Source organism: Arvicanthis niloticus, chromosome 14, assembly GCF_011762505.2.
Source record: "Arvicanthis niloticus isolate mArvNil1 chromosome 14, mArvNil1.pat.X, whole genome shotgun sequence".
Classification (NCBI taxonomy): Eukaryota; Metazoa; Chordata; class Mammalia; order Rodentia; family Muridae; genus Arvicanthis; species Arvicanthis niloticus.
The window spans coordinates 48,744,451-48,772,197 of record NC_047671.1 but is presented as its reverse complement, the minus strand read 5'-3'; the positions used below and the strand labels follow the sequence as shown (position 1 = coordinate 48,772,197).

At 46.3% G+C, this 27,747-nt stretch overlaps 1 protein-coding gene and 1 long non-coding RNA gene across 3 annotated transcripts in view; one reads left to right on the top strand and one right to left on the bottom strand.

The window, feature by feature from the left end:
* Fgf1 (fibroblast growth factor 1) overlaps window positions 1-19,208 on the bottom strand; it is an 87,864-nt gene extending 68,656 nt beyond the window's left edge. The window contains exons 1-2 of one of the 2 annotated variants that reach the window (XM_076912738.1): window positions 19,111-19,208; window positions 9,037-9,185 (exon numbers count right to left, since the gene is read on the bottom strand). The gene's annotated coding sequence lies outside the window, so the exon portion shown is untranslated. Of the gene's footprint in view, window positions 1-9,036; window positions 9,419-19,110 lie in introns of those variants that run through there. The other variant, XM_034518568.2, reaches the window with a different exon arrangement.
* The window catches only part of LOC143434334 (uncharacterized), a 314,842-nt gene that overhangs the window by 240,988 nt on the left and 46,107 nt on the right, over window positions 1-27,747 (top strand). The window contains exons 8-10 of the long non-coding RNA XR_013103765.1: window positions 4,641-4,836; window positions 14,382-14,416; window positions 21,916-22,045. This is a non-coding gene — a long non-coding RNA (uncharacterized LOC143434334). The remainder of the gene's footprint in view (window positions 1-4,640; window positions 4,837-14,381; window positions 14,417-21,915; window positions 22,046-27,747) is intronic.

Genomic DNA, 27,747 nt, shown 5'->3' with positions numbered 1-27,747 from the left:
GTGTTATCCCCATCAATGGGGAAAGCTCAGTGTCTTTCCAGGGTGCTTGACACCACTCACTTGCCTAAGATGCCCCTCATCTGTGAGATTATTCATCTCGATGTGAATTACACACCTGGGATGGGCTTCCATCTGCCTAAAGCAGAGGTTCTCAACCTTCTTACCACTGTGACCCTTTAGTACAGTTTCTTTTGTTGTGGTGACCCCCACCCATAAAATTACTTTTGTTGTTAGTTCATAACTGTAATTTTGCTACTGATATGAATCAGAGTGCAAATACCTGGCATTTCTGATGGTCTTAGGCAACCCATGGGAGAGGGTCCCGACCCACAGGTTGAGAACAGCTGTCTTAAAGTGCCTCTGTAGAGGTGACATCAAGCCAGCTAAACCAGAGCGGCTGAGGACTGACAGGTCCTGAACTTGGGTTTCATAGCTTTGCTCTCAGATGCAAAGGAGTTGTGAGGACAGAAGAAGGTGGACTGGATGGCTCATTGCTGCCCCAGGGCCTTGGCTCTCTTACTCCCAAGACGGAGTGATTCGCTAATTCGCTGTCCTCTACTACTGAGCTGCTGCTCTGTGGCTACCCTCTGTCCTGGGAAGGGAGCCAGAACAAGACAGACAAGGACTGGTTTTTGCCCTGTGAGACTTACGTTCTAATAGAATTTTAATAATAATGGGCAATAATAATAGAATAGGCAATAAGAATAAGAATAATAGAATAATAATAAGAATAGGCAATAATAAAGTTTTTTAAATTGGCACAACAGCTACTGATTGGGATTAAGGCCACATAGGAGAGACAGGCTAAGACTAGAGTCACAGGAAGCCTCTTTGAGGTAAGGCCTGAGGCTGAGAATAAACAAAACAAGATACCCTGCTATGTGAAGAACTCAGAGAAAAGCATTCCACACTGATGGCTCGGTTTCAAAGCCTCAGAGGCAAGAACAGGCCAGCAAAAGAAAAGAAGGGAAGCCAGCGGGCTCAAGTGGTGTTCACAAGTGTTAGGCTGCTCTCTCCTCCCAAGTCACTCCGTTAACTCCTCCTTGCTTAGCCATCTTCAGTGTCTCTCTTTAAATCCAAAGGAAGAAGGGATTCCTTCTGGGGCCGAGAAGGAACAAGGAAGTAATGTGCATCAGTTTTCGTCAGCAGGACTTTTGGGACAGGTGACTTATCTCCTTGACAATTGTTATTGAAAGGTTTTCCAGGGGAAGGGAATACGATAGCAGGGTAGCAGAGGCAGTCAGACACGTAGTATGGCAGCAGATCCAAGCCAGAATCCACCCACCCCTAGGCCTAGGTCTCTTTTCTTTTTTGCTTTTCTTTCCCTCCCTCTCTCCCTCCCTCCCTTCCTTAACAGGCTCCATCTAGGTAGCCCATGTTGTCCTTGGGCTCTGATCCTCCTGCCTCAGCCTCCCCAGGGCTGAGATTACAGGTGTGTTCCATCACACTTGCTCTGGGCTTCTTGCATGAAGTCATGACTAAGACACCTATAGCTTCATGGCCTTTGCATTTCCCCACCCAGCAACTTGGGTCCCTTTTCATACCTGTCTCTACCAGCTTTCTCTTCTGTTTACCGCCACTCTCCTCTGTCCCCTCCTTTCCTCAGCTTTGTCCACCATCCCCAGCCCTTGCCAAACAATTTGATCCCCAAATGTGTACTGGCTGTTGCTACTGCAGACAGAACACAAGCAGAAAGAAGAGGCTGTGTTGTCCCTGGGACCTTTGTGCCCTTCCAGTGAGGTCCCATCACCTGAAGTATGACACTGCTTGGCTGCCTAGCTTACTGCTGGGATCTAGTGACCACAAATAACTGTTTGCTGTGGCTTGAATGTGAAATGTCTCCCGTAGGCTCACATTTGAACACTTGGTCCTCAGCTTGGAGTTCTGGTTGGAAGGCTGTGGAACCTTTAAGAGGTGGAGCCTTGATGGAGGAAGTAGGTCATCAGAGGTGGGCCTTGAGGTTTTATAGCCTAGCCCTACTTCCTGTCTCTCTTGGCTTCTTGTCTACGGGATCAGGTACCTTGCCCTTGGGCTGGATTTACCTTCCCTGCCTTGAAGGGCTGTATTCTTGCTTAAAACTGTAGCCAAAATAAACCCTACAGACCTTATGTTGCTTTTTACCAGATATTTGGTCACGGCAAATAGGCACCGTGCCTATTTGAACCCTTTGGCATCCGCTGCAGAGGGAGCATTGTGCCTGGAACTGGATTCTCTTCTCTTAGGATCTTGCAACATTGTAAAACTGAGGAATGGGCAAGCAGCTCCTGGACTGCCTGCTGCTGCCCCAACCCGGAGTCTCTAGACCAAGAGTTTCCTTATATAGAGACACCTTTTAAGCCAGTGGTTCTCAACTGGTGGGTCATGGACCCTTTGGGGGGTCTCATATCAGAAGTCCTGCTTATCAGATGTTTGTTACAATTAATAACAGTAGCAAAATTACAGTTAGGAAGTAGCAGCAAAATAATTTTATAGTTGGGAGGGGGGGGCGGTTACCACAACATTAAGAACTGTGTTAAGGCTGGAAGCATTAGGAAGGCTGAGAACCGCAGCTGTGCCTTCTGTGTGTGGCTTAATAGCTTAAATGACTGTGATGGCTATCTTTGATGGGTGACTTGCCACACGTGGGGAGAGGGAACTTCAAATGAAGACTTGCTGCCATCCCGTTGGCCTATGGGCACGTCTATAGGGATATTTTCTTAACTGCCAAGTGATAGAGGAGGCCCCACCCCACTGTGGGCAGTGCGGCCCTGTAACGGGTAGTCCTGGGTTGCTTAAGGAAGCTAGCTGAGCAGAAGTGGGGAGCAAGCCAGTTAGCTGCGCTCTACCATGGCCTCTGCTTCAGTTTCTGCCTCTATGTTCCTGTCTTGGGAGCTAGAGCAGGACACCTCACCTAAAAGTTCCTGCTTTGGCCTCCCTCAAGAACCGGCTGAAACCTGCCATCCCAAATTGTGTTTAGTGTTTATCCAGCCGCAGAGAAGTCAATGAGGACAAGACCTTCCTTGTAGCCACACTCCCTGTTCTCCAGCCACTCTGGCCTCGATTTGGCTCCTTGGTAGTCACACTTCCTCATACCCTGTGACCTTCTGGAGTCCTCTGCTCTCTTCCACCTCCACCTGGCCATATTTCAGATCTCAGCCCAGGCAAGCATCAGCCCCCCCTCCCAGGCACCTCAGCCATGTGCTCGGCATGTCACCCAGAAGAGACTGCTATACCTTCAGCTATGGTCTCTTTTGCTCAGGGAACTTTGGGCTCCAGCTCTGCAGCAGCTGTGTCTGGCATGTGTCCTGGCCACAGGAAGCTCCCAGGAGCGAGCTGCAGGAACCTGACCTGGCCCTTACTTGCACTCATAAATGGTCCCCAGTTCTGTTTCAGTTCTTTTTCTTGCTTCCTCTTCTCTTCCCCCTTCACCCCTTCTCTTCAGTCCTCTTCTCCTAAGCATTGGGGCCTTTTGGGTGCTCTCAGGAACAACACTTAAGGCAACAGAAAGGTTCTCAGAGTTGAAATTCAAAAATGTTGCTCCAACCTGACCTTCAGCTAGATCAACCCAAGGTCAGGACCAAGCACTGGAACTTGGTTTTCTGTCATATGACTTGGCTGTAGCTGTTGGGTGAGGGAAACATCAGAAGGGTATTGTCAGGTTGGCTCCTTCGGAGGGGCTGTGAGAAAGGCTCTGTCCCAGGCTCCTCTCCTTTGTGGCTGTCTCTCCTCATATCCTCCTGCCTCTGTATATGTCTCTGTATGCAAAGTTTCCTTCTTCATAAGGACGCCAGTCACTCTAACAACCTCATCTTAACTTGGGTATCTTTGAAAAGACCTGTTTCTAGATAAGATCACATTCTGGGGGTCTAAGGATTGGGGTGTTCTCAGCACGTTAATCTAGCCTATTACTCCTGCTTCCACACCTGTTTCCCCATCCATCTGACTTATTGAACGCAACAAGGGTAGAGAGATGTGGCGACATGCCACCTCTGGAGAAATGCTATGTGTGTTTGGGAAAGCTGGGCAAGTCAAGGGTGGGAACTAGAGATGGACGCCCCACCTACAAATGAGAAAGGAGGGCTGAACCTACTCCCATGGGACAGACTCTCAGTTATGCATTTGGGCTCTACTAGTCTGCTAATGATGAGTTCAGATCCCAGCTCCACTGTTTTCAGGTGGTGGACCCATTTCTTGCATTAGTGAGATGTGTATAGGAACAGCATCTACCTTGTGGCATTGTTGTGAAGGATTCATGAGCACAGAGCATCATGGGAGATGGATACAATAGTGTTGTTACAGTAGGTAGGGTGGAAGGTTTGTCAGGCAAGTCAGTGTGACTGAGTAACAAACTGCTACTCAGGCCACACAAGTCTGTGTTCCCCTTATAATAAGAAGAAGGAAGGGCCCACAGTGGGAAGCCAGATCCAAGCTTTGCTAAGTGTGTCCCATGGATGGAATGGATTAGGACCACCTGGATATCGCCAAGGAAATGCAGAATCCTGGGTCCCATTGTGAACTCACTGAATATCACCTCGGTGCCTAGGATTTAGGAATCTGGTTCAACCCACTCCCATTTGTAAGGCTAGGGATTAAATCTAGGGCCTTGGGAATGCTAGATGCTCAACTATCTTCCCACCCTTCTTGCTGGTTTTCATTTTCAGATAAAGTCTCCTTAAATGCCCGGGCAAGCCTCCTGAGCAGTTGGGTTTACAGGCCTGCACCACGGAGCCCAACAGGCATCAGATTCTTCAAGGACCTTAAAGGTTTAAAATCCCTGGACCAGAGTATAGTTCCTGGAGGGGCAGGGTTGAGTCATGCCCCAGAGTAACCCTCTACACCAACACAGCCTCCTGCAAGGTAGGCATGCCCTTTCACCCCTGCTGACATCATCAGACTTCCTCAAACAAAGTCAGAGGGTGGTCTTGAGACACCCAATCTCTGCAGGTTACATTTAGATGCATTCAAAAAGTCCAGTCTTTGCCTACACCAGAAATTTGCCTGGTTAAGACAATTTGTTTTGGATTATCTATTCCTTTTATATCTATAACCAAGGTGACCCAGTGTTACCTTCATACTGAGCTCAGGCTATTCTGAACTCTGCCCCAGGCATTCAGAGTCCTGGCTCTGCATTCTCTCCATGCCTGAATCTACTCTTACCTCATTTCCTGTATTCTCGTGCCCCACCCACCACCTGGTTCAGGAAAACTGGAGGCTACAGTAGCTGTGTAGCCCATCTTGTTCCCAAAGATCCTGCCACTCAAGGCGTCAGTGGTGTCCAACCTTTGGACATTGAAACAGATATTCTCATCTACAAAGTTCACAGTCAAGAACCATGATTTAAGTTATAAGAAAAGAAAAAAAAAAGAAAGACAGAAAAGGAAAACCTTAAAAAACAATCAAACAACCAAAACCCTCCTCATAATGCTTTAAGTAAGTTTATAATTTTATGTTGGGATGCATTCATGGTTATCCTGGAGTACATATGGCTCACCAGCTGCAGACTGGACATGCCTGCATGTAAATCTTCATGCATGTAAACTCTTCTCATGACCCAAGCTAGGGCCCTGCTGTCTCTAAACAGTGGTTACAAACTCTAGACTCTTCTCTGGGGTCTTCAGATGTCACCTGTTGCTGAATTCCTGTCACCAAATTCCACCTGTCTCTTAGGATGCCTCCCCAGTTAGAAGCACAGGTCTGTTGGACAGCCTGACTTCGCTGCCCTTGGTTATCTGTGGGGCTGCAAGTAAACAGTCCCTCCACCAGCCCCAGTCCTGCGTCTGTATCAGCCCCTGATCTCTGGGGTGTTGCCAGACTTAAAGCTGAGCCCAGTGCCTGGATCCAGAAAGGACGAGAACACTGGTGACTAGGACAATAACTGTTCTGTCTCCAGAGCTTCACAAATACAAACAAAGCTCCAAGCCCTGTCAAAGCAAAAGTGCCAGAGGGTGGTGCTTGGGGCACTACAGTCTCCTCAGCTTTCAGTAACACTCACGGAAAGCTAGGTGATAGACGCAGGCTGTTACTCATTTGATCTTGCTCTTAGTAGGTTAGCACTTTATCACCCTTCTTACAAATGAGGGAACTGAAGGGCAAGTCACAACACCTAATTAGTAAGAGCATCAAAATGTGGGCCTCAGCTGCCTCACTGCAGAATCCGTGCAGCTTGTCGCCATGTCACTTTGCTTTTCCTGAGCACATGTATGTGTATATGTGTGTGTGCTATGTCCATGTTTATATGCATGCACATGTATGTACAGTTACATTGGTATATATGTATTTGTATTTATGTATATGAAGGCCAAAGGTTTACTTTAGGTGTCTTACATTGCTTTCCACTGTGAGTTGTGTGTGTGTGTGTGTGCGCACTATGTGCATCTTGGCCCTTGCCTTCCATTTAGTTTGAGATTAGGGTCTCTCTTTGTTTGTTCCTTAGTATGTATGCAGACTCTCTGACCTACAAGCTTCTGGTGATTCTCCTGTTCTTGGTTCCCATCTTACACAGGAGTCCTGAGATTACACATGTGTTCTGTCATGCCTATGGATGCTGGGGATCCAAACTTGGGTCCCCACTTATGTGTGGCAGTGTCTGTGCTCACTGAGCCATTTCCCTAGTCCCTACAATGCTTTTCACTGTGACTTAGGAAATCATTGCTATTCCATCCATGCCAAAGTCCCTGCAGTCCACTGCCCTAGAGCCAGTTCCTGTCCTCTGCCATGGGCTCCTTTGTTAACCTTTCATCCCAAACCTGCGCTGTTACCTATATCCTGAGTAGCTCCCTTCCTTTCTCCGACTGATTGGGCTGGAGCTAGTCACCTCTGATACGGGACATCTTATTGGTAATTGATGGAAGACTGCCTGTCTGTAAAAAGATTCACCTACTTGCCATCTATGCACAGTGAATACATGTTACTTTTACTTAAAGCAGGGTATTCCCTAGCATGAATCCTGTTATAGCAGCTTAAATCAAGGGCTACTGTGTCAGCCAAGCAATGCCTTGATAATGGGTAGAAGTGGGTGTGCCCTCTGCGCTCCTGGTACACAGGACTGCAGGGCCTTGATTATTAACTTACTCAGAGGACACAGGATGCATGTCTGCCAAAAGTCTGGCTTCATCATCTCTCCCTGGATTGGATATCCCTTTGCTAGTGTAGATCAAGTGTCCACCTGCCATCACCCCTGAGAAGAGCATCTTCATGTTTGGTGCCCTCACCTGTGACTCACACCGCTTGACCATGCCCTGCTTTCTTAAACCCTCTTAAGAACCAGGCAAGGACGTGCAAACACAACGTTGCTTTCCTACTTAGCTTTTCATATACCGCTTTTGCTTTAAACGAAGCATTTCATTAGCTAACCCATGGACTTTCAAAGACAGTGACCACAAGAAGAGAGTGTTCCCACATCCTCAGCCAGCTGTCCTCAAACTTGTCAGCTTGCCTTCCAAGATACACTTTTAAGAGGGGACTTTCCTGGGAAACCCTGGGTGATCAACACAAAGGAAAGGCAGAGGGAATTGGTGGCTGTGAATCAGAGTCTCCACCAAGCCACGCTTATTTACACAGACAGCAGGCAACTGTTCCTAGATCATACTATCCCCAAAGGAAGGCCATTTGTTCAGTCATGTGTGTGTGTGTGTGTGTGTGTACACACATGTGTGTACTTCCAGATATACACATGTACATGTGTATGCCGAGGCCAGAGGACAACCTTAGGTGTAACCCCTTGGGAGCTGTCCACCTTAGCGTTTGCTTATTTTCTGGTTCCTGCTTTTATTCTGTTGTTTTTGAGTTTTGGGTCTTTCACAGACCAGGAGCTCAGTGAGTATAGACTGGAGACTGCCTGGCTGGTGAGTCCTAGCAATCTATCTGTTTCTACCTCCCTTGTACTGGGCTTTTAAACATTCACCACTGAACGTAGCTCAAAAAACCAACCAACCAACCAACAACAAGAACAACAAAAAAGTGACTTACGGAGAGCCACCTCAGGCCTTCAAGCCTGTATGACAAGCATTTTGCCAGCCGAGCTATCTTGTCAACATTTTGCTAGGTACCAAGCCAGGGCCGCAGTTGAGGGTGAGGGGAACAGGGCAGCCTCTCTTGGGATACCTGTCTCTCCCCACTGCCGCATGGGGAACTACTCACCCACCCCCACCCCTCAAGCCCCGACATCCCCAAGGAGAGGGAAAGCAAAGATGCTGGTCACCAAAGCAGACAGGCAGGAAGAGACACAATGATGGATTCTAAATGGGCTGAAGAAAGCATGGAGGCTTAAGCTGAGACACAGCTCTTGGGTCTGAGATGGGAGGCAAGGTTTCTGCAAAATGACCCTTGATTAAATGCCTGAAGTTCCCACACGGGCACCCAGAGGTCTGAGAGTCTCAAGGCCTCCTGTCCAGGAGCCTTGCACATTGTTGATATGTTCAGGAGCTTAAGAGACCTGTCCTGAGATGAGCCTGTGACTGTGAAAGAGGAGAAGGTAATGAGTAACCCAGGTGACAGGGCAGGGAGCCTCAGCATCCATCCTGTCAAATCCTCCAGCTTCTCTGTGAAACAGCCGATAAAAACCTAAACTTCTCACAGGTTCTCCTGAGGCAGCTGAGTTTCTGGGCTGTTGGGTAGGGTGATCATGACACAGCAAGATACTGCCAGCCAGATCCACTGTGGCTGTAGCTTTCAGCTTCCACAGATCTCAAAGGCTACATCCAGGGCTCCCGTCAATCAGATGATTCCCACCCCCTCCGCTCTTCCTAGGCTAGAGCGGGTAGAAGATGATGATAGGGCAGCCCGGTGTAGGATTACTTGTGCAGTCTCTAACCTGTAAGTGTTCTTTTTACCCCTGTCTGTGCTCTCAGCAGGCCCTTCCTCCCCGGCTGCTGCACCTCCGTTCAAAACGGCCTAAGGGCCGAAGAGAAGCCCATCCAACACACTGGCAGGCACGCTGGCTCTCTACTAACTGTTTAAAACACTTCTCTACCCTCACGGGTCCCCTCTCCCCTTTCTACTAGCCTTCTACAAACAGCCAAACCCCGCTCCGGATATAACACGCTCCCTAATTCTTACCTGAAGATCTGGCAGGCCGGAGGCTACTTTTGCTCCACTTGCTCACAAGGGGGATGAAGTCCGCTTGGTGGCCTTTGCTCTGTCACCCGGGTTCCGGAGCTGAAGCTGCCTCTCCAGCCGGCTCTCTGAACCTCAGGATTACTGCAGCTCTGTGTGCGGAGAGGGACGGGCTGTGGCATGCACATCAGGTTGCTGGCCCGCCTCCAGACACCATGCCAGTCCCAGAGGGCTGTGTGGGAAGCAGAGAGGCGGGTGGGGGAGCAGAGAGCACTGGCCTCTAGGTCTGCCTTTGGCCCTTGCTCATCAGCAGAGAACCCCCCTGTCCGCCCCCGCCTGTAGACCTCCCCACAGCCTCATCCCACCATGTCAGTTTTAGAAAACTCTAAAGTGCCTTTAGCTCTTGACAGTCTGCAGCAGACCTGGGACAGCAGACAGGGGCAGCAACTACCTTGGGTGTTATTTTAGCATGGTTTGTCTTGGGGCAGAAGCCCGAGCCCAGTGGACTACTGTCTGAGCAGAGTCCTGTTTATTTTGAGGCCTCTGTCACCAGGGAAACAACTGGTTGTGTTGAAAGACACTCCTCTAAAATCAGACTGCTGGTGAAAGGGAGCCCTTCTCTGTCCTGTCATCTGTCCCCATGCAGGGTGTAGGTGTCTGTGTGTGGCAGTGTCTGTCTATGTGTCTACACCATTCCCAGAGCCAGGCTCTACCAAGTGTGCTCTACAGAGCTAGGCAAGGTAGCAAGCACCAGGTTAGGGCTAGGGAAGACTAGCAGAGCGTGTTCCCAGCATTGTGCACCATAGTCCATCCATCCCAAATAGACTAGGGGAGTCCTCAGGTGAGCCTGAGACCTCCTCAGTAGACCGTGCATGTCATCTCTGTAGTCATCTGTCCAAATACATCTGACTTGAAGGTAGGGAATGAAGTGGACTCAGATGATACGGATCAAAGCAAGCAACTGAAACCATGATTAATTGTTTCCGATCATTGGCAAAGAGAGCTTCCCTTCCACAGGCCTGCGAGGCATGAGTGAGTGAGCCTGCACGTGTGTGTATGTGTGTGTGTGTGTGTGTGTGTGTGTGTGTGTGTGTGTGTGTGTGTATCCCAGCCTGCCCACCTGATAGTTCAGATGGAGAGACAGGCACGTGGACCTAGGGCAACTAGAAGTATACTCTGAGGTCTCTCTCCTCAGCCAATGAAGTCGTTCTGATGCAGTGAGTAGAGTGAGGGCAGGGTAGGCACAAGGTCTGGATTTGAAAGGCTTTGAACACAAAGCTCTAGCTTGAGGCTCTATGTTGAAGGCTATTTAGAGGCAGGGCCTACTCAATGGAACGAGACCAGTGGGAACAAGCTTTGGAGGGTTGTACAAATCCCTGGCTCTGGTCTAGCTCTCTCCATTTCCTGATCCCTACCATGTGAACAGCCACCACTCCTGTCACTGTGCCTTCCCCTCTGCTGATGGACTGAAATGTCTCTAAAACCGTGAGCCACAGAGAACCCTTTCTCCCTCCTATAACTTGTTTCTGTTGGGTATTTTGTTACAGTAACATAAAAGTAACAGTGAGATCTGTTGGCTGAGAGAGCATCCAGGGCCATTCCTGGCTAGGCCTTCAGAATAAGGAGTCCTGAGGATCTCAGCTCTTAGAGCTGGGTCCAAAAGCTCTGACATCGCATGGCTCTAACCCGGATCTCTCAAAGGGAAGCCCTGCAGAGGAACTTTATCACATCAGTACTGAACCTCGTCTCCCCCGAAAGAATAGAAGTACCGGCTGGCCAGATCCCCAATTAGAAAGGAACCAGTTTCTGCCCTCAATGTATGCATCACAAACAGAACAAGACTTAGGTGCCACGTGGAGCTGCCCTCGAGCACAGTGCTATCTATATGTGAGTATGTCCCCATCAGTGTCCTTATTCAGGAGAGTGGGTGATGCCATCAAAATCCAAAGTTTTGGGTGTGAAAAATACACCCTTGATGTTCATTCAGATGAGAGCAGGTGTTTCTAGTTCAGTATCTTTAAGCTGAGGAAGAGGAGTTCATTCCGGAAGGAAATGACAATGTGCTTATTTTGGATGTGGCAGCTTTCAGCAAGCCACAGGAGTTCAAATCAGAAGGTGTTTGTGGTGGCTTGAATGAAGTGTCCCCTGTAGTCCCTGGCATTTGGATACTTGGTCCACAATTGGTGGCACTGTTTGGATAGGCTTAGGAGGTGTGGCCTTGCTGGAAGAAGGATGTCCATGAGCTGAGGGTGGGCTTTCAGATTTCAAACACCACTTATGATTCCCAGCTGCCTCGCTCTGTCTGTGCTTCCGGCTTGGGGTTTTAGATGTGAGCTCTCAGCCTGCTTCTCCAGCTGCTGCCATGCTTTCCTGCCGTGGTGGTGATGGCTCTTATCCCTCTGCAAGCCTGACACCCTTCTTTCTATAAGTTGTCTTCATCATGATGCCTTACCAGAGCAGTGGAAAAACAGTATAATGCCAGCGTGGCATTGGGTGTTTGAAAAGGAACAGATCAGCACGCTGGTGGATCTGACCTGAGACCTGTCCAGCTATGGAAATAAAATCACCTAGTAAGGAAATCTTTGTAATATTTTAATGATGTGCTGAAAGACCCTTTCTGAACAAAAGACACAGACCCGAAGTCTCCTCCAGAGTCACACCCCCATGTAGAGTCACTGTGTGACTAAATCTCCCCCTCCCTATTTCAGCCTAATACTCATTAACCTGAGGACACTGTGTCCTTGGCCATTCCTGTGCAACTCAGCTCTTCCAGGCTCCAGATTCCATCTTTCCCGAGGAGCTCAATCAGAATTCCAACTTATGGCATCCCTGCGAACTCAGGAGCAGTATGGTAATCTAATGTACCTAAGCATGGGCTAGCATACCCAACTCTCGGGTGCAAGGGTAAACACCTTTGTCTCATTTCTCCATTGTATGCAGTAGTGAGCACCATCACATGCCTCCACACCCCACACCTACCGCTTAGCTAAATACAATCCCTAATTACTGACCTGTGCTAATTTCTATACTAGAGTGTTTGGCATTATTATAGTCCAAATTCTGGGAAATGAATCCTTAGTTCTTTAAGGTACATTTATAGTATGGTTCTCCTAATGTTGGCATTTAATTTTTTTTTTTAACTTTAACATTCCTCAATTTATTTGTTCATTTCAATGCATTGAAAGGGTCTATACCTATCTTTGACATAATATGTGCAGAGTTTTTAAAAATCCTGAGCAATGGCAGTGAGAGGCTCTGGGCCCCACTATTGTTTGGAGTGGGAAGAGACGATGAGATTATGTAGTAGGAAAGTCTGGCCCCAGAATAGACCCGAGTCCTGAAACCAGGAAATAGTCTGTGGAAAAAAATAGCTGTCATAGCCACTTATTAAGCACCCACAATACTCTAGGTTCTCTACAGTGTGTGTGTGTGTGTGTGTGTGTGTGTGTGAGAGAGAGAGAGAGAGAGAGAGAGAGAGAGAGAGAGAGAGAGAGACAGAGAGACAGAGAGACAGAGAGACAGAGAGAGACAGAGAGAGAGAGACAGAGAGAGAAATCATATCTTCTCTGGGAGTTCTTAGGCTAGTTTAAATGCCTCTCTGTCACAATAAGACTTTTTACAGAAACTGCATACCACTGCAGAGGCATGACCTGAGGAAGACTGAAAACAATAGCTCTTTGAGGACAGACCAGAATCCTGGTATGGTTATCCACAGAGATGTGGGCTTGCCCAGAGCTGTCCGAGGCTAAAGTGCCAGCTGGGGCAGTGAGCAAAGGAGACATACTGCTTCCCAAAGAACTAGCCTAGTTGAATGTGGCTCCAAACCTCTGAGGGTAGTCTGTAGGACAGTCCTTAGGAAGGTCCATAAAGGTGGGCGGCAGCATTTCTGTTTTGTTTGTTTACTGCTTCCACGTTCAGTAACCTTTTATAGCCGACATGGAATCCTTACTTTTAAACTTAGTTGACTTAAAAGAAGCACCGGTGCCTAATAGATTGGCAAGATTTTGAAGGCTACAAGAAAGTACACTTTCTTCCTCTTAGGCAGAATTGCTGCTCTGGCATCTTGTCCTCAACTCCTAAGGCTGATGTTTGGTGTTTGCTTTAACCTTCCTTCCTCATCCATCTTGCTTGAATAAGAGACAGCAGCTCTGCTAGACTCTTCCTACTCTCACTTGACCCTTTGACCTCAACAAATCCTAGTCAGCTGACAGGCAAAATGAGATGCAGAGTGGCACTCTCTAGCAGAACATTTCCTCCTGTGTGTGCCCAGTCAACTGTTAAACAAGGGCATCCTGACCACCTAGGGGGCCGGCTGCCAATTGGACTGGGAAGCACCTCAGACATTCTAAAGAAATTGCTATTAGTTATCCAAGGTGACCTCATGGTACTACGCATCAGCAGAGCTGGAGGACGGACACTGGATACAATGTACGAGACAGGGTGCCTGGCCCTGCCTCATTATTACCCAAGTACATTAGCAAATTTTCCAGCTGCTGCAGGAGGAACATTTGGAAAGAGTCCCTCCCACAAGTAGGCTGCTTCAACTCTGATACGAATCCCCCCAGGGCCCTGTCTAGTTTCTCTTTTCTTGTTTTGGAGACAAGGTCCCTTGTATCCCAGGCTGGCCTCAAACTCTCAAGTAAGCCAAGGATGGTCTTGAACTCCTGACCCTCTTGCCTATCCCTTCCAAGTGCCAGGATTACAAAAGCCCAAGAAGCTACCACAGCCAGTTTATATGGCACTGGGGAATCCAACCTGGGGCCTTTAACTGTTTAGACATAAGATCCTACTCATTTGTCTGGGCTGACTTTGAACTCACAATATAGTCCAGATCACCACTCTGTTTCAGCTCCCCAAGTGGCTGGGATTACAGGCCGGAGCTGCCAGATCTTGCCGGTGTGATTACACTGATGTGCAAAAGCTCTTCTGATAAGAACATACAGTACCCAGAACGATACAACAATCCTTGCTAACTCTGTCCTCCCTAAACATGGCCAGATGTGTGGAATTAGGCTGTCTCAGGGAAAAGATGACAGCTTACTGTGCTTTTACAGAGCTGCTTTTTGTTTTAATTTTGATTTTTGTTTTGTTTTTATTTTGTTTTGTTTCTGTTTCTGTTTTGTTTTGTTTCTTACTAATAGACCACTAGACTGTGTGATGTAGTACAGGCGTGTGATCTTACCAGTCTAGGGGGTAGAAGCAGAAGATAGGGAGTTCAGGGCTAGCCTGGGCTACATAATGAGATTGTTTTTTGAGACATTGGCTAATTCATTTAAACATTCATTGCTTTCTGGGATAATTGATTCCAGCAATTTCCCTTTAATTTGTCTTCCTGTTTCTTCCTTCAGTCCCCTGGGTCATTCCAGAAGAATCTTGCCAAATGGTAAGTTAGATGACAGCTCTCTCTGTTCAGAACTGTCCAGTACCCTTCCTTTGTACTAAAGCCAAACCAAGCTCACTCTTACCTCCGTGATTCTTAGTTCAGCCCCTATAGCTCTGTTCACTCGCTATGTTACTTGCATTCTGCTCATCATGAGGTGCAGAGCCTGCCCAGATGGACCCAGCACTGTGGTTCCAATTACATGTGGTCTTCTCTGTTCTAGACTGAAACCTTCTCAAAGTTTGTGTGCCAGAAAGAATCCAAGTCTTGCCAGCTAACACGGTTTATCAGCCCCATCAACCAGGTGCCCAGGGATGAGAACTCTTCCAGTTTAGAGGCCCGAGGGAGAGCCTGTGGAAGCCAAGGGAGAGCCTGTGGGAGCCACTGCGGTTCTCAGCACACCGTCAGCCCCACACCTGGCCCAGCTGTCTGCCCTGGGTGTGGTAAATGCGGCTCCAGCATCCTAACTATGCTGCAGTTTTAAGAATCAGCCTTTGGTGCCCAGAGCCCTGGTCTACAACAGGCTGTGAAACCTAGACAGTCTATGCCCCTTGAAAAACCCGACAAAATGTATAGCTTTATTCTCCAGAAAAGTAAGCTTGTTTGCTCACATACACATTTGTACATTTCATTTCGGAAAGCAACAAGATGCCCCAAGCTCAGGTTAGCCCCAAGCAAAGAACACCTGGTTTGGCAACTGCCTTGCTATTTGATAAAATGAGCAAATCTGGACCACCAGTCTACGATTTAAATAAACCAGAGTCTTAAGTGTTAGAGAGAGAGAGAAAGAGAGAGAGAGAGAGAGAGAGAGAGAGAGAGAGAGAGAGAGAGAAAGAGAGACCTTAAGAGAACATCCCAGGTAAGCATTGCCACAAAACATTAATGAGACAGACAGTAGGTATTTACAGAGGGATGGTCTAAAACCAGGTGGAAAGAAAACCATGCAAGCAGCACAGGCTTTAAAGGGGGCAGGCCCCTGGACTCATCTCTTTTCCATCTTTGGTCGTCCCATCTGTCTGTGGCCATGCTCTTCTGGAGAGACTCGAGCTGACCAGGGCAGAGTAGACCACACCTTCAACCAGTCCTTGTCATGGGTTAAGATCCTACTGGATGTTGGTGCTGGCTAGATTTGATTTTTTTTTTTTTTTAATTTTTTTGTCAACTTGACACAAGCTAGAGTTCTCTGGGAAGAAGAACCTCAGTTGAGAAAATGGGTCCATTCAGACTGCATAGACAACTCTGCTGGGTACTTATTTTTGTTAGTGATTGATGTGGGTGGAGCTACCTCTGAGCAGGTTGACCTGAGTTGTTTTAGAAAGCAGGCTGGGCAAGCCACAGAGAGAAAACCATTAAGCAGCGTTCCTCTGTGGCTTCTGCCCCAGTTCCCGCCCTGATTTCCCTCTGTGGTGGACTGCGATGTGGAACTGTAGGCTGAAATAAACCTTTTCCTCCCCAAGTTGTTTTTAGACTTGGTGTCTTTTCATAGAAATAGAAACCCTATCTAAGACAATTTCTCAACGATTTTGTATAGCAATAACTCACATGATCTTTGACTCACGAGTGTCCAGCAAATGTCTTGGTGTATTCACAAACCTATGCAGCCACAGCCACAGCCACTTCAAAAGAAGCTCTGTGCCCCTTAGTCGTCAGCTGCCATTTCTTCTCTCCTGCCAGACTCCGACAGCCACAGCTCTACTTTCTATCTTTGAGGATTCCCTGTCCTATTTTGTTTCTATATAACCAGTCAATGTAGGCCTTTCCCTTAGCATAACATCTGTAAGTTTCAATCATGTTGTAGCATGCATCAGAATTTATTTCTAAACCTTACTGCTGAATTTTTCATTGTACAGATACACCACATTTTACTCTACCCACCAGCTGATAAATAGATAGGGATATATATGATAAACAATACCACTGTGCATGTTTTCTGCAGTGATATGCAATGTTTTGTATACTTACGTATTTCGTGTGTATGTGTGTGTGTGTCGGAGTGTGTGCACATGTACCACATGCACGCAGGTACCCTCCGAAGCTAGAAGAGAATATCTGGTGACTTTGAGCTGTACTTACTGGTGGTTGTTAGCCACCTTATGTAGGCACTGGGAACTGAACCTTGATCCTCTGGAAAGGGATCAAATCAAATAAGACTTCCTGTATTCATTTCACTGAGATGTCAGGTGACAGGGAGGTGTCTAAAACATTTAAAGGTCCTATGTAGTCTGCCAACTCCTTGGGGTCTCTTGGGCTTTAAAATTAGGCACTAGGAGATGCCACTGGCAGGCACCCATATGTTAAATGGGACAGGAAAGGAAGTGGCAGGCATGCCTGGGTACACTCCAGTGTCACCACCTACTGCTGTATGAACGAGGGCATGTACTTCTTCCACCTGACGTGCCATAGTAGCAGAGCATGTCTGGTGAGCAGAGCTGAAGACTTCTGGGATTGTGGTATCGGGTCTCCACATGCATTCTGGGCTCCACCAATGCTTACTGGAGTTATATTACCTTTAGAGTCAGAATTGCCCACGAACAGGCAAATTTTCTACTGGCCAATTAATTTAACTCACTTAATTAGTCAGCAATTATGTGTCAGCTATTACAAAGAGCTGAGAATGAACTTAATCTTTCCCCCAAGGATACAAAATTCAGGTGGGAAAGAAACTAAGAATTATGAACTTTGTTTTGAGACAGGGTCTCGCTGTGTAGCCCTGACTGGCTAGGAACTAGCTGTGTAGACTACACTGGGCTTGATCTCAGATACCTGCCTGCCTTTGCAGTGCTGGGGTTAAAGGTATCTGCTCCTACAGGGCCACAAGGGAAATGGGACTTTGAAGCTGCCAGTTGCAAGGCAAGTTGAGTTCAGTCAATAGAGTAGAGAGACTGGGGACAAAGGGTATGTAGGGAAGAGCATGTGTGAGACGGGAAGTGATTCCCCTAGAGGAGTCAGGGCATGAGACTGCCATAGACCTGAGCCAGAGTCTCCTTTCTGGTGTTAGCATCTTCCTCATGATCAGGAGTCTCTGGATATGACAAGCCATGGCATCTTTTAGTGACCTGTTCTACCAATAATTATTCTTCCTCTGAAACCTCTTATCAATAACACTGATGAGTGAAAGAGGAAGGGGACCAAAGTCACCATCACAGAAAGAACAACTGCTGGCCCTGGGTCCTGCAACAAGCCCCCTTCTCTTGGGATGAACACTTTGATTGGCTTTGGGGAGCCAGTCTCATTGCTCTCAACACAAGTGGTGTGGAGATGACTGTCCTTTACCATGGTAGTAATGAATTAACAAGGTAGCGGTCCCTTCCACAGTAGGTCTATGAGAAGCAAGCCTGAGACTAGCTGGAACAGGTTATCAGCTGAGCTGCTGGTAGCCACACTGCCACCATCAAGTCTTTCTGGAAACAGAACATTACAGGGAGCCTGTAATGTTAAAAGGTGGAGAGAGAAGGATTCTGGTTGCCATTACCTGTTGTCTTAGGGTTTCATTGCTGCAAAGAGACACCATGACCAAGGCAACTCTTATAAGGAAAACATTTAATTGGGGCTGGCTTATAGTTTTAGAGGTTCAGGGCATTATCATCATGGTGGGAAGCATGGTAGCATGTAGGCAGACATGTAGGAGCCAGGAGTTCTACATCTTGATCTGAAGGCAGCAGAAGGGGACTGTGTTCTGCAGGTAGCCAGAAAGAGACTGGATTCCACACTGGGTGGAGCCTGAGCATAGGAGACTTTAAATCCTGACCCACAGTGACACACGTTGTCCAACAAGGCCACATCTCCTAATAGTGCCACTCCCCATGGGCTAAGCATTCAAACACAAGTCTGTGGGGGCCATACCTATCCAAACCACCATACCTACCCACCTAGAGTCACCATACCAAAGTCTTTGCTTTCAAGATAAGGGGAAAATAACACCCTTTTGCCTACATCTCTTCAGTCTTGGTTTATGATCATTGAAAAAAAAAAAATCCCCGATTTGTACAAGTACATGAGCCCATAAGGATTTTATTTACATCTTATTAGCTTGGATATATGCAAGCCACAATGCAGTGTCTGCAGTACCAGAACCCATGAGCTGGGGATAGTGCTCTCTGTGCACATCCCCAAATGATCAGGGGTGCAGAAGCTTAGACCAAGATACAAACTCCACTTCTCTTCCCCTACCCTGCTTACCCAGCCACCATCCCCCAAAGTCTTTATTTCATTTTTTTCTTTTCTTACAGTAAGGAGTTACTGAGTCTATTAAGTCAATCTTGTAAGATGCTGAAACATCAGAGAGGAGCAAAAAGCAGAAGATTTGCGGATCTTAGGGGTTTTTTTTTGTTGTTGTTTGTTTTCTTTCTTTCTTTTTCCCTTTTTTGCCCATTAAGGGAGAATCAGCTGGGTTTCTTTTATTTCCTGTTCAGTGCTATGCTTTTTAGAAAGCATTAACTTTATGGTGATGGGATTTGGCCAGTCTACAATTTCCTGTAACCTCTTCTTGGATCTAATCACAGATAATTCACCGGGTAGGAATCATTTCCTGCTTCCCGACTAGAAACTGGTCCTGGTTCTTTCTGGGGGCGGATTTGTGCATCTAAATGAGAGGCAGGAATCCTTGCAGACTCCAGCCTGTCTTCCACTCAGATCCAGGTCTGGGAGTGGGGGAACGAGGAAGGAACAAGTGGGAAGTGTGGGGAGCCAGCACTCACCTCTGTCTGCTCTGCGAGGCTTCCTGTCTGGGTGGTGGCAGGCGCTGCAATCACACAGGGCTACCCAGAGTCTGCAAGGAGGCTGCTGAGAAAGGGAGTTTCCACTCACCATTAGAAGGGAGTGTCCATCCAGAAAAGGCCACAGGCGATGCCTTTACCCCCTAGAGCCTATTGAGCCACGTTCCTTTATTCTTCTCTCTCTGGTGTGAGCTGGGCAAGGAGACACCCCTCCTCTCCCCAAGGGAAAGGCTGAGTGAAATTATACACCCCACTGGCCACTTAACAGGTGGCTTCCTAGCCTTAGGACCCTGGGAGAAGGCAGCAGAAAGAGGTCATAAGGGCCCCCTCACACCCCTGCAAGGCTAGGTGGCACTGAAGGACAAGGACAAGAGCCTCTGCTCATTTCCCCTCTCGTGCGATTTATTTTTGGATTAGACACACAGGCTATTTGGGGGCTGGACAGCTGCCAGGTGAAAGGACAAATATGTTGGCCAAGATGTGTCTGTGCCCTACTCTGAACTCATCCTTGTCCTTTCCCCCATATGAAGCAGAGAGAGGGGTAGGGGTCTTGCTCTTGAGTGACATTCCAACTGGTTGATCACTTCCCTGTGAAACTTCACAGAATGTAGGTGAGACAAACAGTCTTCACTTGCGTGAGGCAGGTGGGTGCTGAGGCTGGTGGTTCTGTCAAGGAGAGCCTCTATTCAACACAGGGACAGACCCTGAAACTAGAAGGCATTGTATAAACAGTATGGAGGAGCTGAGCTAAGTGCACAGTTCTGCCTTGGTCTGCTGGCGGTTCCTGCTTCGTAGGTTTGTGGAACATAACATTGAAGTGAGTCGATTTCTCACCTCCTGTTTTTCTTCACTGACCGTGATTGGAGAATTGAAACAGTAGTGCTTGACCTGCTGGCATGCGGCTTAACCTCATCATTGCCACTGTCATGGCTCCTACGCTTGGGCTTCTGCTGAATGAATGCCAACTCTCGTATGTCTCAGCTTCTTTAATCCTCAAGGCAGCAAACCCCTGTCTCTGTGTGATAGCCAGGGAAGCTGCGATTCGGAAAGTCCAAACCATACCTTCAGGAAGGTTGAGGTGCGGGCTCCAGACTGTCTGACTCCAGAGCTGGTGTTCTTGGCCACTTAGTTCTGCTGCCTTCTCAATGAGAACTAGTTGAGATTCCACTGCCCTTTTCAGAATGAAAAAAGGAAAAAAAAAAGTGTGTGTGTGTGTGTGTGTGTGTGTGTGTGTGTACGCGCGCGTGCGCAAAACCTCAGGGACAAATCCCACCCATTAATTCAACCTTAGGGTTAGGTTCAGTTCTTGAAGGGAGAAAACACAGTTTGTGTGTGTTAACTGTCCCAGGCTGAGTCTAGGTACAGAATGGAATCTCTGGTGTCCCTCGTCCTTGGAGACATTTCCCTATGAGTAATTCACTGTGCAAACACTAGAGAAAGCTGACCCGAGCTGCCCAGACTGGGCTCCCAACCCTTCTGAGCCCAAGTGCCCTTTCTCTTGAGAAAGAGCCAGAGGTAGCAGTCAACTGCTGGTTCAATGCTGCCCTCTGCAGGTGTCTGTGCCCCATAACACAAGGGTGGTACCTTCTAGGCACCGCAAGAATGAATTTTTAAGTCTTTTTCCAGGTTCTCCAAAAACTGGTTTACCTGGGAATGTGTCTGTGTTTGCATAAAAGATGAGAATTCCCATCATTAGTACAGATCTGAGTAAGGTGTCTTTGTCCAAAATGTAAATAAAAAAATCTTCAAGTTCTCAAATGTTCCAGAAGCATCCTTTGCTAATTTAAATCAACTTGATAAATGAAGCATCTCCTCATTGAATATTCCCCCACCTCCCAAAGAAGTTGACAATTGAGTGCTAGAGTTGTAGAAGCAATTCAAGAAAATTAGAAAATTTATGTCCCCACCCCGTGTGTGTGTACCTTATGTTTTGTGATTGGATTCTTGCTGAACCTTGAGCCTGTGGAGTCACATAGGCTGTCTGGCCAGCAAACCCCAGGACCCTCCTGTCTCCACCTCTCAGTGCCAGGATGACAAGCACAAAACAAGCGTGCTTCAGAGTCCCAAGCCGTTTACCACAGTGCTTAGTATGCAAACTCAGATCCTCCAACCTGTGCAGTAAGTGCTTTACACCTTGGGCCAACAATCCCAAGTCCTAGAAGAGTAGAAACATTCTTAAAGAATGTTGTCCCAATGTAAGTTGAAAATTCCAGTGATTTTTGACTTGCTGGAAGTTAGAATCTTCCAGTCATATGAACTTGACATAACATTTTAAAAAAATGTGTGTGTGAAAACTTTGAGAGGTTTAACTTTTCTTGTGACTCTTAGATCTTGGTTTGGTGCTGTACTGGGAATTGAACCTGGAGTTTTATCCACCCTGGGCAAGCATTCCAGCAGTGAACTCTAGCCCAAGCTATTGCTGTTTTAATTTTTTATTTTGAGCCTGGGTCTTGCTTTGTTGCCCAGGTTAGACTTGAACTTGCTCTGTAGCCTTCATAGACCTTGAACTTGTGGAGTTTAAAACCCTTTTAATAGTTACCTTTTTTGAGAATTCTGTATATGAATGTAAGGTGTTTTATTCAAAGTCACCCCATTACCTTTTTTTGTTCCTTTTCTCCTCTTGCTGAGCCCCTCCCTTCCCCAATTAGATCACTTTCTATTTCCAGGGGGTGTAATATGTTTATAACTAAGTGTAGGTATGGTTACTTACACAGACATGACTGAGGTTTATAAGAGCACACACAACTTACCATTAGCTGTACCACTAAAGAAACTTCCTTCTTCCAGCAGCCGTTAACTACCAGAAGTTCCTCAGGGAAAGTTGGGGATTCATGGACTCCTCCCCATGCATGTCAGAATGTCGTCAGGCCCAATCTTGTGTATGTCCAATAACGGTAACCACCGCTGCTCCTGGTCGGTGAGTATGATTTACGGAGTGGAAAGAATTCCTTCTATAGTACTCCTCCTTGTCTTCTGGCTCTGATATTCTTGCTGCCTCCTCTGCTGCCACATTCTTGGAGCCTTGAAGGGGTTGGTAGATGTCCCTTAACATACTAATTTTAATGTATGGGTGGCATTTTTAGAGTTGTTTCAGAAACAGAGCAAAAAATTCATGAAGCTTGCTGTTCATCGGGCTGTCTATTGCTGCCTGATAGCAGGTCGTGATTCGTTCACTGAGCACCTACCATCTGTCAGGCCTTTAGATTCCAAATACAAATACATCGAGTAAAACCCAAATGGTTATGTTAGATCCTTTGTCGTGTACCCTTCCTATAGGGTACTGAGTGAAGGAAGCAGATCAGTAATCACTCAGATGAGACACAAGGATTCAGGTTGGAGTAAGAATTCACAATGGACACTAGCCCTGCAAGCCAGGCTCATCCGTGGTGAAATGAGAGAAGGTGGCTTTAGCGACATGAAATCTAAAAGCAAGAATACTGCTCCAAGAATCTGGACAAAATGGTGGCGGAAGCCCTGCCTAGAAAGGGCTTCCAGACAAACAAGAAAAAGAGACTGTCCTGTTTGATTTCTTCTTCAGTGATAAAACAACAACCAGAAGCCTTTGCATGTGCATCTGACTTCGAGAAATTCTCACCAAATTCCTTATCAGGGCTACCTCTAGAGGGCATGAGAATCAAACAAATCCAGCTAGGTCACTGGTGGTGGCTTTCTGCTTAATCCCAGCCGCTGTCCCCCACCCCTCACCCCCCACCCCTCGGGTTAGATTCTCAAAATATGCTTTGTCCATCACTGCTAACATTCAAACACTCTCCAAACTATAGCCTTCAACTTCAAGGATGAAAGATTTTAATTCAAGGATGCATGAGTCCACCGCTTATTGTTAAATGCAAGGTCCTTCAGATTCACTTGCATGAAACTTTATAAGCTCTTCCTGGAGTCTGCTTTCCCTACCCCAGCCCCTTTTCCTGGAAACCAGCCTATCTCTTTATCCGGGAACACCTTACTCCACAACTCCCTGATGCCCCCAGTCCAAGAAAGACTAGGATATGCTACGGTTATAAATATCCTCCCAGTAACTTGAAGTAACAAAGGCTAGGCAATCCTGATTGGTACCTTGAGAGACTTGGAAGCAGGATGGAAACACACCTCTAGGTGTATCTGTCAGTGTGTTTCCATAGAGGAATCACTCTGGGCCAGAAGGCCTTCCCTCAGTGGGGGTAATACAGGCTCCCTGGCAGCCCCGCTGTGAAGAGGTGGAAGGCAGAATCAGGGTCAGGTGCCACCTTTGCTACTTCCTGAGAAAGTGCATCTGGGGATGCTGTGCAGTCCTCACTGACAGCCTCCAGCTTCTCCAGCCTTCTAGTGTGGATTTAACATCAGCAAGTCTTCAGGGACTGCCCATGCCTTCAGTGTTGGATTGTGACTGCTGAGTGAGCTTCACGGGTGCAGTTATGGGATCCCTGCCTCTGCAGCACTCCAGCATGCAGATGGCCATCCCAGGCCTATTGTGCAAACCAAATTTAATAAACACCTATTTTATTCCCTGCATGCATGTACGCATGCACACACACAAATATGAGTCCATTCTAATGATTGCGTTCCTCTAGATAACTGCCTCTGCCTGATCCATTCACCAGTGTCAACTCCTCCATTTGCAATTGGTTGGGAAGACCACCTCCAAACCATCCTCACTCAAGGCTGTGCTTTTGGGAAGAGGGGAGAGATGCTTGCCAATACACTGGAAGTTACCTCTCAAGTTTCTGCGGACAAAGTCACATATGTGGCAATACTGTACAGGAAACGAGGCAGGAGATTTCAGTGCTATTGTTTTTTTGCAGGGCAGCAAAGGCATAAACATTTGAGGAACTTGAGTTCTGTAATTGTTGAGTCCACAGAATAAAGTGTGTTCAGATGATGTATGTCTCCCCACTCCCTTATGTGCTCACTTACGTGGTCTCTGAGAGTGTCATCTTTATGTAGTTGAAGCTGTATTATGTGGTGTGTGTAAATTTTATAACTAGTGGGAATTAAAATCTTTTATTATCATGTATTGTCCATTATCAACATATTGCTTTTACCCGAAAAGTCTGCTTTCTCCAACAGTACTGCAAGTCCTATTGACTTTATTATAATTTTTATTAGCATTTATATTACCACCCTGTAATACAAAGTTACAGATTTTTTATGAACTGTGCATAGAATTTTAGCCAGATCTATAATTGACTTTTAATTAAAGCAATTCGTTCATTTATACTTAATGTAATAGCTAACCTTCCTAGACTTAAATCTAACATACTCCCCTTAGTACTAGGAATTATACCCAGAGCTTCACATATGCTGAACAAGTGCTCTCCCACCGAGCTACATCCTTAGCCAATTTAATTTACTTTGAGACAGAGTCTTTCTAAATTGTCCAAGCTGGAGTCAAACTTATGATCCTCCTGCCTCAGTCTTTGGAGTATCATACTCCAGATTACAAGCATAAGCTACCACTCCTGTCTCTAATTTCCCATCTTATTAATATTTCACTTATTTCTTTATTTTCTTTGTTTGTGACAGGGTTTTGATCTCTAAGGCTCTCCTAGTTTTAAGTGCTATTTTCATGTTTCTTAGACCCCAACAGACAGTGTTGTGCTGTATCTCTGTACTTCATTTTGAAATCTGTCATCTTCAACCATTTTGCTTTTCCACAAAGAACACCCTTTAGTTTTTGTGCTAGTAAAAGTTCCTGAAACTAAATTAACTTTTTTTTTTAATTATTAGAGCCTATTCTCACTGGGGGTAGAATTCTAGGTGATAGCTAGTTTCTTTTATCACCTGAGTTGTTTAAATTTCACTAATTTCTACTTCCTGGTTTCTGTTTGTTAAAGCAAGGGTAGCTATCTGTAACCCCCCCCCCTTTTTTTCTATTTCTGTTTTGTTTGATCTACTTGACTGTAATGTACTTAAATGTGGCTTTTTAAAAAAATGAGTCCTGCCTTCCAGAATGTGTCACGTGATGTCTTTGGTCACTGTTGGCAGGCATTTTCTCTCCACCTGTTGCTGCTTCCTTATTCTCCCTCACTTCCCTTTAAAAAAAATCTCAGTTTTCATCTTTTACATGTCTTATCTTCCCTATAGCAGTTTTAGGTCATGTTATTACTCCGTGTTTTCTCTTGACATTTTCTTTTGACCTACACCACCTTCCTGGTTTACCAAGTCTCCCTTCAGCTGGGTCTCATCTGATAATCAATCACCTGTGGTCAGTGTCTTTGTTTTTTTTGTTGTCTGTTTTTGAGTCAGGGTCTCTTTATGTAGCCCTGGCTGGCATGGAACTCGCTGGCCTCAAAATCACAGAGACCCATCTTCCTCTGCCATCATACCCATAAAGTTTTGCTGGTATATTTTTCAGTTCTAAATTTCCATTTGGTTACTCTATCAAATTATCTTTTTACAAGTTTTCAGTTCTCTACTTCTTATCTTATATTTTATCTCATTTAGTAAAAATAATACGAAGTTCTTGACTTTTATTTGCTTTGTGAGTGTTTATGTCTGTGTATCTGTGGGCACATGCCTGCCACTAAGCATGTTTGGAAGGAGTCAGAGGATAGCTTGAGGACGTCAGTTATGTCCTTCTACCATGTGGGTTCCAGGAATCGAACTGAAGTTATCAGGTGTAGTGGTAAGCGTCCTTACTCACTGAACCATCTCACTCACCCATTCATAGTTTTGGTGGTAAGCGTCCTTACTCACTGAACCATCTCACTCACCCATTCACAGTTATTTTAAAAGTCTTTTCTGCTAACTCCAAAATCCTGTAGTTCTCTGGGACTTTTTCATTTATAGTTGTTTCTGCTGAATCGTGCAGTTTTATTTCCATGTGTCCTTGGTTATTTTTATGTATGCTGAAATTGTATGTGAAAATTGTTAGTAGAAGTAATGAGAGGATGTTATAGGATGTGATTATATTCTCCGGGGAGTATTTACATCGCTTCTGCAAGGCACCTGGGAGCCCTAGCAGACTGGGATCACCTCATTCTAATTTGACGAATTAAGTTAATTGGATGTTGGCTGAGGCTCTGCAAAGCCCATCTGCTTCCAATCCATCTAGTCCTAAGGTACAGTCCTTTGATGGTTCTGGCCCAAGACTGGGGGCTACAGGCACTCTCTCATTTGGTGGACACTGTATCCTTGCTTTTCTCCGAGCGCCGAGCTGCCTCCTGACTTCTCACTTCCTATTTGTTTTTTTGAGAAGGGACAGTGGATGTCTCATCAGCTGAACTTGCCTTCCTGGATGCCAGAACTCCCCAGATCCTAGTCCGATGGTTCTTTGTCACCTCTTTGCTTCTGGGAAGATTTCATTTTCAGTTTTTCTGCTTTTCTCATTGCTGTCAGTGAGCAGGAACACAGGTCTGAAGTCTTTAGTCTTCCATAACCAGATCCCATGTGATATAAATCAAGATGCAGCCATATGCCCATGTGGCTGTACCTGTGGCAACTGTGGCTGCTGGGGTTAGGTATGGACCTGGTGGGCAGGAGGGCCTTGGATTGCCAGCTTGGAAGTACAAGGACACACAGGCTTTTAAAAGGCAACATCCCCAAATCAATGCTGGTGAAAATGAAAACAAAAACAAAAACAAAAACAAAAAAAGTCCCTCTCAGGTCAGGTATGATGGTCCACACCTATTGAACCAGCACTTAGCAGACAGAAGGGGGAGGATACTGTGTTCAAGGCCAACCTGGGTTACACAGTGAAACCCTCTCTTGAACCAGTAATTAAACAACAACAAAATATCACCCAGCCAAGAGAAATCAGAAAGACACTTGGGTCCATACCCACCCTGAGACTCAAACTTAAAATATGAGAACCAGCAGGGTGTGGTGGTTCATGCCTTTATCCCCAGTACTCAGGAGGCAGAGGCTGGCAGATCTATGTGAGTTTGAGACCAGTCTGGTCTACAAAGCAAGTTCCAGGACAGCCAGGGCTACACTGAAAAACCATGTTTCAAAAAAGAAAAAAAAAATCAAATAAATAAATTAAATTACATATGTGAACTATAAACTAAGTTGCAGGGAGAAATGTGGGCAAGTGAGACGTCTTCCTATTAAATTCTAGCCTCCTGGTGGTTGGGGATGCCTTGAGTAAACACCAGCCCCCACCCCATGCAAAGCATAGTTTTTAAGTTAATTTATGTCTTCACTGAAATCTCTTTAAAATGCCAAAGAGCCAGGGGGTGGATTCCATTCATAACACCAGCAGCATTTCTGAAAAATCCTCTTCTCTTGTCTCTCTCCCAAGCCCTCCTAATGATAGTCTAGCATCTATTCCGCCTCCTGAATCTGTCTCTGAAATTCCCACCCATTAATTCAGCACCCCCTGGCTCTGTCTTCCTTATCCTCCCCCTGGCCTTCTGACCTCGACTTTTTTCTTCAGAAGAGAGCCTCTTTTTAGGTGGCCCACCCTCAAGCCATCCCACCCACAGAATGGCATCTTTCAAAGATCCCTCCCCAAGTGTCTGTATTTTGTAGGAGAAATGTACCAGAATTTAGCTGGAGGAGACTAAGCCCTCGCTTGCAGGAAATGGGGTTGGGGACACTTGTAAATACTCTAGAATGTCTGTTTTTTCCTGTTCCACAGCTATGGCATCTGGGGTGGTACCATGACTGATATAATTTCAA